Here is an 11,078-nt window from a genome sequence, read left to right on the forward strand (position 1 = left end):
GTGGAAAGACATCTTGGAGGCTTCCATTTCTTAGTGATTATAAATGAACAAAGTTTCTATAAGCATGAACATACAGGTTTTTGTACAAAAGTAAGTTTTCACTTAACTATCTAGGAGCATGACTGCTATACTGTGTGGTAAAGCTATGTTTAACTTTATAATTAGCTGCCAAATGAGCCTTCCAAAGTGACTATACAATTTTTAATTCCAACCAGTCATGAATAAAACTTGCCAATATTTTATATTGTCAATCTTTTTGGATTTTGGAACCATTCTATAGAGCATAAAGATATTTCATTATTGTTTAAATTTGTATCTGCCTAGTGACAAAAGATGTTGACAATATTTACATATACATATTTTCCATGTATCTATCATCTTTGATGAAGTGTTTATTGATATCATTTATCTGTTTTTGTACTGGGTGGCTGATTTTCTTGTTATTGGCTTTTAAGTGTTCTTTATATATCCAGGAAAAATGTCCTTAATCAATAGCAATTTGTAAGTATTTTCTTTCCATTCATGGCTTGTACATTGTCTTATGAGAATGTTAATAAAGTACAATTTATCAGTTTCTAATATACTGTACTTTTGTGATATATTTAAAAGTTCATCATCAAACCCAAGGTCAAAGCAATGTCTTTTTTTATTTCTATAAGTTTTATACTTCTACATTTTATATATTTTTAAACTTTTTTTTTGAAGCTTATTCATTTTTGAGAGAGAGAGAGACAGAGTGTGAGCAGGAGAAGGGCAGAGAGACAGGGAGACACAGAATCTGAAGCAGGCTTCAGGCTCTAAGCCGTCAACACAGAGCCTGACACAGGGCTTGAATTCAATGAACCATGAGATCATGACCTGAGCTGAAGTTGGATGCTTAACTGACTGAGCTACCCAGGTGCCCCTATAGTTTTACATCTTATATTTGGGTCTATGATCCATTATGAATTCACTTTTTATGTAACTTACAGCAACCATAAGTGCCTGATAGAACCTATCAGAGACTCACTGGAAGAAGTGACATTTACCTTAACTCTACGATTAATTCAAAAGAATTTATTTTTAGTAATTGTATAACCAGGATTAATATTGATCTAACTCTTAAGGAAATGAAGCACCATGAATGGGAAAAGGAATAAAATATGAGGCTTATCGGGATTAATTTTTTTTTTAGTGCCAGCTTGAAATTATAGCCAGGAAAGATGATTCACTAAAAAACAAAGACAAAAAAAAAAACAAAAACAAAAACAAAAACAAAAACAAAAACAAAAACAAAAACAAAAAAAAACAGAAAGAAGAACCTAGATTAAAATAGGACCTAAAAATGAAATATAAAATAAGCAAACTAAAAAATATGATTTTAACAGCAAATCAAATTCAACTAACAGAAAATATAAACATTAAATGTTGTCAGATCACAGTGTGTTAGAACATAAAAATATAAAATACAGAAAACTGACTAAGAGGTATAGAGGATAGAACAAGGGTTTAACAGATATTTAATTGGAACTCTAAGAGGCAGGTCAAAGGTGAAATTTAGAGAGCAATACCTGAGGATTTTCCAGAATTGATGAAAGACACAAACTTGTAATTCCAAGAAGCCAGAAAATCCAAAGCATAAGAAATACTAGTAAATTAATTCCTAGATACATCATAATAAATCTCCAGAATACAATAGCTAGTGGAAGGAAAACAGGTGGAGTTGGGAAGATTGATTACTTTTTGTAAGAAGAAGAATTTAGTTGAATATTACCCCATTATCTCATAGTTTTAACTTACTTTTCATGGTCTTCCTTTTTTTACTTTTCTTTTTCCTTCCTTCCTTGTTCCCTCCTTCTTCCTCCCTCCCTCCCTTCCTTCTTTCCTTCCTTTTATTCTTGGATCAGTCAAGAGAAGTAAAACTCTTATTTTCACTGTCCAAACACCAAGCAATATACTGGGAAAACCAGCGGAAGTCCTCACCATAGCCTTGCCTCTGGAGCACATTGTGCATGAATACTTTCATGAAGTGGACATTCAGCTCCTTCAGGGTCACATTCCCATTTCCTATGGACTTTCCATAAAGCCTAACTATCTCATGGAGTTTTTCCTCATTGATTTCATCTGCTCTGTCATTTTTGTTACCCAAGATAAGGATAGGCATATTGGATATTGTTTCATCAGTTATTAAAGCCTTTAGCTCAGTTTTGGTTTCCATGAGGCAAGGACGATATGCAAAATCCAACAGAAAGGCAATCCCATTAACCGCTGGCACATAATTTTTCCAATCCTGGTGTTCTTGCTTGTGCCCACCAGGATCAAAAGTTGTAAAAGTCATTCCAGCCATTGTCAGCTATTCTGATGTTGGATCTAATGTTGAAACCTGTGGGCCGAATCAGTCATCACTGAGCATGCGGAGAAGAGTGGTTTTGCCTGTATTGTCCAAATCCAACAATACAAGTTTTCCAGATTCCTTGTAGAGTCCTAGGAACTGGAGCACACTGCTGAAGCCATTGTAGATCCACTCAGAGTTCAAAGACATCATTAATACTTAACTATGACCAAGGGGTTCCTCTGGTGGCAGTGGGGGGGGGAGGGGTTCAACCCTCCTACACAACACACAACCCAGCAGCACCAGGACCACCAGCTGCTTCTCTTTTCTTATTTCTAACCATGTCCTTTCTCTTGACAGCTATGAGAACAGATAATCTAAGATCACATTCACTCAGTTTGAAACGTATTTTCCTCTGTTTGGTGTCACTCAATTAAGGTTTTAACCTTAATTTTGATTCATTAACTGCACCTTCTCAGAGATCTTGCTTATACACTAACTGAAACATGGCTGTCCTCTATGATACAGTTTTCTACAGAATTGATTTTTAACACAAGGAGACATAATTTTTGTAAGTGTTGACTAACTTTGAGTTCCCTTCATCTGTTTTAGGAATAAGAGTGAATAAACTACTTGAATGTTTGCTTAAAACATTCGTCATTTTATATAAAAAATATAAATGAGAATTACTAACATAGACTTATGAAATTAATTTTAATGCAACATACATTTTCTACAAAAATCTGTCATAGGACTAAGGTTCTACATGTGTTCAAATATGGAAAGACTTAGGATTACTCCCTCAGGTGATGTCTCCCTCTGTGAATCCTATGTAGGATTTTCCTCTTTCTTTGCTAAAGATCTGTTTACCCAGGTCTCTTTTTGCTGCTTAAAAATAACTGATAAAAAGGCAGAGATATGCACATTTGCTGCTGTTGACACTTTCATGTGTATCTCATTCTAATTTCCTGCCACCAACTCCCAAACTGATCTATATCTTGGCAATTTTCTGACACAATCTGCTCTAAGTACCGTCTACAGTTTTAAAGATAAAGTCATTATTTTTACATCCAAATAACAGCAACAAATGACCTTTACACTTTTACTAAAACAATGTCTGATGATTACTGATAAGTTTCAGTCAACACTACAGCAAACAACCCTGATTCATGCTATAAAAATAGTAAAATTCATCCAAAGATTTGAACATGTTCCTTTTGCCCCTTTTCCCTCCCCATTCCAGAGACACTTCAGCTTCATTGCTAGACTGGCTGCTCTGTTCATGCCATCAATTAAGGCGAAGCACAGGAACATGCACATTATTGTTTACTATACCACCTGAAACAGGAATACAGTAGCCCAGAATGTTAGGAAACATATTTCAGGACTTCTTTCAGCCATCTCACTCCACCCAAACAATAATCCTTTCCTCCTGTTTCTGAGGGCCAGGGAGCAGTTGCCCTTTTAGATCTGGAGGGGACTTGAGTAGCATAAGATATATTAGATTTCAAGTTTGGTTTATTGGCTTCTTTTTTCCTGTTGTCAGTATTCCACTTATGCTGTTTCCTATTGTGCACCCTTTTTCCCTCCTCACCAAAGGGCTGACCCCAGAAGACAGAAAAGAGAAGACTTTGTTGTAGCTAATTAGAGAGGGAAGATTTCTGGGAAACTGGATAGCAGCATCACAGTAACTCTTAAAGATCTTTATATTTAACAAATATTTACAAAACACTTTAGAATGTGCAGGGCTCTGCACTAAGTTCAATTTTTTTTTCTTCTTGAGAATATTTCCAACAGCTTGAGGTACTTACATTAAATATGAATCTTATTCAAAAATCCTAGAAAGCTACGTTTTGGGCCAGTAAAAGGCTGATATTTGATATTTAATACACTAAATGATTTCTTCTTTATTGTCTTACTTATATAAGATATATATATATGTATATTTAATATATCTTATATATATTTACATATATCTTATTTATCTATATTATATGTTATCTTATATATATTATCATATATATACATATATATATTTATAGCACACACACACACACATATACACTATGAAACAACTTACAGCACACACACATACAACACATTCCTGTATATGCTCACTATACTCAATTTTCAATGTCTTTACTTGCAGTTCTAATTTACAAAGCTAACTTAACTCAAATCATCAATTCAAAAATGTTTTAGTGTTCAGGAATGGCATGTAAATTTCAGGGGTTTCTCTCTTTTTATATAAAAGAGAACAAAATTCAATTATGTTTTAGGGAGTTGTTTGTTTTCTCGTTGGTTTCAATAACTAAAGGAAGTAAGTAGTTTGGAATTGAAAAAAATGGGAAATAAATTTTATTTATTAGAAATTTGTAAATTTTATCAGCTTCTAAAATCAAACTACCATGTATATTATTAGATTTTAACTCTATAATAACCTAGTTTTTACAGAATAAACTCTGTAAGACAACACAGTAAGTTGAGACTCGTGTGGTCTTTCTGATACTATACACACACATACACGCACACACACAAAACCAATGCACCTACAAAGTACAAAGGTATTATAACTAAATTACATAAATTGAAGTGTTATAACCTGGTTTTGATATGTGATTATAACCCAGTGTTACATAATCACTATTCTATTCTCTTTTATGTAATTTTATGGATTTATGTAATGATTTGGGGAGAGGGGTTATTATGGGCTGAATTGCATCCCCCCAAAATGTATATGCTGTAATCTTAATCCCTAGTACCTTATAAGATGACTGTATTTGGAGATAGGGTATTCAGTTAAGTTACAATTCTGGCACTTCAACAAGCTGACAAAGTGAGAATTTTCTTGGCAGCAATTGATTTCTATTTCCCAAGATGTTCACTGAGGATGTGCTTATTTTAAAGCAATATTAAAGGTCTTGTGCTTTCATATGTTATGTTTGAATGCTAACTTTGTTAATATCTTATGTGTAGATATAAAATAAATAAATCATATTTATCATGTATGGGAATTCAATGATTAGCTAGGTTCACTGGCAGAGTTTTAAATAGTTCTTATCTATTTTCCAGAAGACACTTAATTTTTAAACTATTTTTAAAGTTTTTGTTCAAACAATCTAACCATATTTAACTTACTGTAAATACATCAATGCTTTATGTCACAGTTATAAAATTTTTTATTTGATTGCGTGTATATAATACCTATACTTTTGGGGTGCCTGGGTAGCTCAGTCGGTTAAGAGTCAGACTTTGGCTCAGGTCATGATCTTATGGTTCCTGGGTTTGAGCCCTGTGCTTGGCTCTGTGCTGACAGCTCAGAGCCTGGAGCTTGCTTTGGATTCTGTGTCTCCCTCTCTCTTTGTCCCTCCCCTGATCATGCTCTCTCTTTCTCTCTCTCAAAAATAAATGAACATTAAAAAATCAAAAACAACAACAACAACAATAATACCTATACTTTCAAGTTTGCTGAGGGAAAAACGAGGTTGCTAAAGTCAAAATACCTATAAATAAGGTGGTAATGTATTCATCGAAAGCAGACCAATCAGTAGACATAAAGAGCATAGGGGATCATGGAAAAATGGAATTTGATCAACATACATGGAGGCATTTAGAGACACATTTTTTGGACATAGTTGGTCAAAATAAAAGATGTCTGAAGTCTAAATAAGGCTCAATGGTAATATATTTAGTGTCTTCACATAAATTAAGTATTCACTATCCCCTATATTTTAAATATACAGAGAAATAAAATTTAAACTTGAAAGTCACTATTTCTGATTTTATTTCAATATGTTCCTGACATATCTTATTTTCAATATAATTAATATAAGTTATTCACCTGGCAATACCTATATATCAGTAAATTATAAAATTAAATTAGGAATATATGCTACTCTATGGATGGTAAGATATAAAACATAAGGGAAGGGAATATTTACATGGTGAATTAAAATAGTAGAAATAGATAAGCTTTATAAGATTTTTAGTTCAGATAACACCAACTCTTCATATTATATATGTATTTCCTTTAATCCATAAACTAGACGTAGAATGTAAACCATTATTGTATTGACTACATATAATTTGTCTTAACTCATTATTCCTCATTTTATGTGATACAACCTAGCAGTAGCAAACATTTAACCTTCTAAATCGATAGTATTGTGCTGTCTAAAAGTAGTAATAGGTATTCTCCTCTGGCTCATTAATCTGATGATACATTTTTAATTTCATTCATTCCATTAATATAATGGAGGAATGAAGTTGGTTCTCTGCCTGCAAACAAAATGACATTTAACATTATGAAAAAATGTAAATAATATGATTCTGAAATATAACTGAGAAGGTCTCCAAAAGCATGACCTTTCTAGGTTTTACATATAAACAAATACCATGAGATTTTATTCTAAAGTAATCTTATATAAGAAAAACTCTGTACATATAATAATGATAAAATTAATAAATCCCACATTTTTTAAACTAAATGGCTGAATAACAGTTTAACTGGACTATTCTTTTTTTTCCCCCTAATCTCACCTTAAAGATCAGAGCTAACTCAGCTTAATGGTTCAATCTTTTAGGGACATATGCAATGACAAAGTAGTAATGGTAGGGACACAAAATTGCAGAAATCATATTTACAAAAATGATGTAGTGAACAGGATAATTTATTTACCAAAATTTATACCATTCTCAAATTTGTATATATGGAAAATAACAAAATAATTCTTAGAGGACAAACTATTGCTATTTAAAATAAAAAGAATTTTGGGTTCATGGTGGCTCAGTTGGTTAAGTGTCTGACTTTGGCTCAGGTCATGATATCATGGTTTGTAAGTTTGAGCCCTGTATCGGGCTCTCTGCTGTCAGTGCAGAGCCTGCTTCGGATCCTTGGTACCCCTGTCTCTCTTCCCTTCCCCCGCTCACACTGTCTTTCTCTCAAAAATAAATAAAATAAAATAAATAAAATAAAATAAAATAAAATAAAATAAAATAAAATAAAATAAGAATTTCCAGATACTAGCTACAAAAATGTGGTGAAATGTTTTGATCAAATTTAGCTTGTAGTAGCAATTAATTATGTTACTTCTTTTAAAAAAATTAATGTTTTTTTTCATTTTTTAATGTTTATTTTTGAGAAAGACACACACAGAGTGCAAGAGGGGTAGAGAGAGAGGGAGACACGGAATCTGAAACAGGCTCCAGGCTCTGAGCTGTCAGCACACAGACCACTGTGGGGCTCGAACTCACAAACTGTGACATTGTGAACTGAAGCTGAAGTTGGACACTTAACCCACTGAGCCACCCAGGTGCCCCAATGATTTTTTCATTTTTGAGAACCAGAGAGAGAGACATAGAACAACTGCGTGAGGGGCAGAGAGAGAGGGAGACACAGAATCAGAAGCAGGCTCCAGGCTCTGAGCTGTCAAGCACAGAGCCGGACGCATGGCTCAAACTCACAAACTCTGAGATTGTGACTGGAGCCAAAGCTGGACACATCCTACTGAGCCACCCAGGTGCCCCTACTTTTTCTTTTTATGTGAATATTTTACTGGGTTCAGTTGTTGACCTAAATACCAAAAAAAGTATAAAATGGAGGCATTCTATAGTAAGCATAATGCACCACATGTAATGTATATGACAAAAATCTATACACTTAGATGACTCTTTCTTTTATTGTCAGTTGAACACATTATTCTATTTTTTCCCATAATAATTTATTCTTCATTTGTCATTGCAAATTGACGTTTCCAACAAAAATCTAATTATAGGATTAATGGAATGCACAATAAAATAATATCAAAAATGGCTTTACACTTCACAGGAATTTAAGCATTGTTGTATTTAATGCACACTTCAAATCTGTAATGTCCTTAACTATGCCTTTCTTTTGCTTGGGATGAGGATGAAGCTTTCCGACATTGGGATGCCTACATAATGCTAGATAGTTGGTGCAGATGCAACTCATCTTGATGAGTCATTTTGACTTCCTTGTAGACTCTCCTTATTCTTTAAAATTTCTTTCAATGGTGGTACACCCACAAATCTTTCCTGTTGTTCCCCCCCCTTTTTACCCACAATCCTACATTAGTCCTGGGACATCCCCATCTATTTTAAATGACTCTAGTTACCATTTTAATGTGGAGATAGTTCCAACTTATATTTTAACCTAGATCCTCTCCTTAATATCTCTACATAGCAGTGATTATTATCGTATTACTGGTACAGAAAAAGAAATATATATAAATACACATATATAGATAGATACAGTTGTGTATGTTTATTAGTTTTATAATTTAGATGTGTGTGTATCTATATACCTATGTGTGCCCATGAAGTACATACAAATACATATTTGCTCTCTGGCCTATGATCACTATTTCCTGAAACAACATGCTGAGAATGTCAAATCTATTATTTGTAACAATTAATAGTCACATCACAGAAACAATAAAAAGATCAAAATCTTTGATAACTATCTGAGGGTGCAATTTTTTGTTTTTTTAATTAATCTTTCTCACTTGATTGCATTTAACTTCCACATCTTCCATTATTAGACATCATGAGACAGTTCACAGTAACTCTATTTACAAACTATATAAAATCATAATAGAAGAAAATGAGTCATGGAAATAAGTACACATTATTCAGGATGGTAATAACTATCAAAAATCATGCAAAATGCAGCATGAGTTTTCAATCTTCTGATTCTATACAAAGACACCTTTTTTTTTTTTTTGATGAAGTCATCCGTGAACAGCAATTTGCTGAAACAAGGCATAAAAATGTCGTGAGAATTCACATACCTACCAAAATTCCTCATAGTACTTAGAATTAGGCTATGGGATAGTATCCCAAAGGGTGCAGAGAAGAAGCCTCATTGGTTTAGTCATTTAAAACTAGGTTGGACAAATCATGGGGGAATATGACTGAGGAAATAATGCTCTACATTTCTTGAGGATGGGCACACTGATTTAATGGCTTTTTTTTTTCATTTTGAAATTCTATAATAATAAGAAGGTTTCAACTCATTTTCATATTCAGTTTCTGTAGCTCTAGGGTTCACTATGTAAATTATATTTGTGGACAATTTTAAGGAAAGGGAATGTTTTGAAGCTTTGTTGATAATTCTAAGAATACTGCCTATGTGTAGTACCCGTTTATTTCATGGATTACTGATAATACCTATATTCTCAAAGTTTTCATCATGTTAGCACAACATCACAAATTTGTGACATAAACTTGTGAAAGAAAGAGTCCATTCTGATATCAAAATGTCACATTTAGAGGTTTTTTTTTTTTAAATCTCACCTTTTGCAATGGAGAACGATAGAATGCTGTGTAAAAGTATGCTTATGCTGAGTGAACCAGAATAATTAAGAAGTGCCTGAATTTATTAACTTTTTAATTGATTGATAGCTAGAGGAAGAAGCAGTCACAATCTAAAATATACCAAAATTGGGGCGCCTGGGTGGCTCAGTTGGTTAAGCGTCCGGCTTTAGCTCAGGTAATGATCTCAGTTTGTGGGCTAGAGCCCCTTGTTGGACTCTGTGCTGACAGCTCAGGGTCTGGACCCTGTTTCAGATTCTGTGTTTCCCTCTCTCTCTGTCCCTCCCCCACTCATGCTCTGTCTCTTTCTCTCTCAAAAATAAAGACATTAAAAAAAATTTTTTAAAGTATACCAAAATCTATAACTAGGGTGGAATCATGTTAGTATCCATATTATTATTATTATTATTATTATTATTATTATTATTATTAAGAACCAGGTGAGGGGATTTACTTAACTACTTAACTGGAAACAAGAACAGAAGAGGGTATGTTCTTCACAAAAAACAAATATATACTTAATCCAAATACACATAGAATCATGGTGTTAATATATTTAAAAAAATATTTTAATGCTAATTTATTTTTGAAAAAGAGAGAGAGAGAGAGACAGAACATGAGAGGCCGAGGGGCAGAAAGAGAGGGAGACACAGAACATGAAGCAGGCTCCAGGCTCTGATCTGTCAGCACAGAGCCCGACACAGGGCTTGAACTCACAAACAGTGACATCATGACCTGAGCCAAATTTTGACGCTTAACAGACTGAGCCACCTGGGCGCCCCCATGGTGTCAATATTTTTGATGAAATTTTTCTAGTCTTTTTTCTCTAAGTGAAATATCATATAAATATACATGTCACATAAGTGTTTAATACTTTTAAGATATAAATAAAAAGATATAATAAAAGAAATAAATTTTCATTATTTTTTCAGTTAAAAATAGTATTTTCACACATTAGGAAAGCTACCAAGGCAATGAATTATAATGGAAATAATGACGTTTTAACATCAGCTAGACCTGGCCTGAAACACTTCCTTTGATTCTAATTAGCTAAGAGAATGTAGTTGCTGGCAGAATTCTGGATTCTGGAAATACCATGTGAGTTTTTTATGAAGAGACACAGCACATTTTCTGCTACATAGTTTTCTCTGCCTTTCTCATTCTCCTTCTCAGGCAAAGTGTGACAAGCTATCTTTTATTCCCTAGAGTGATGAAGGAGTGTGGAGCAAGCTTTGGGCAAAATACAAGCTCGACCCTCCCCCCTCCCCCTGTCAGACCAGGTGGGATATGTGTGATATGCCTCAGGTACTCCTGGATGCCCAAGGACAAAGGGAAGGAAAAAATAATTGTTAACTGATAGAGATCACAGTCATGCAGGAAATAGTCTCCATCAGTTTACAAATGTCTTGGTAAATTACAAGAAAAAGGCAATCTT

General features: G+C 33.7%; 1 pseudogene; it reads right to left on the reverse strand.

Moving 5' to 3' along the window:
• Positions 1-1,882: 1,882 nt before the first annotated feature.
• LOC101084774 lies at positions 1,883-2,521 on the reverse strand (annotated as a pseudogene).
• Positions 2,522-11,078: the final 8,557 nt, after the last annotated feature.

This window comes from Felis catus, chromosome A1 (genome assembly GCF_018350175.1).
Source record: "Felis catus isolate Fca126 chromosome A1, F.catus_Fca126_mat1.0, whole genome shotgun sequence".
In the NCBI taxonomy this organism is placed as follows: Eukaryota; Metazoa; Chordata; class Mammalia; order Carnivora; family Felidae; genus Felis; species Felis catus.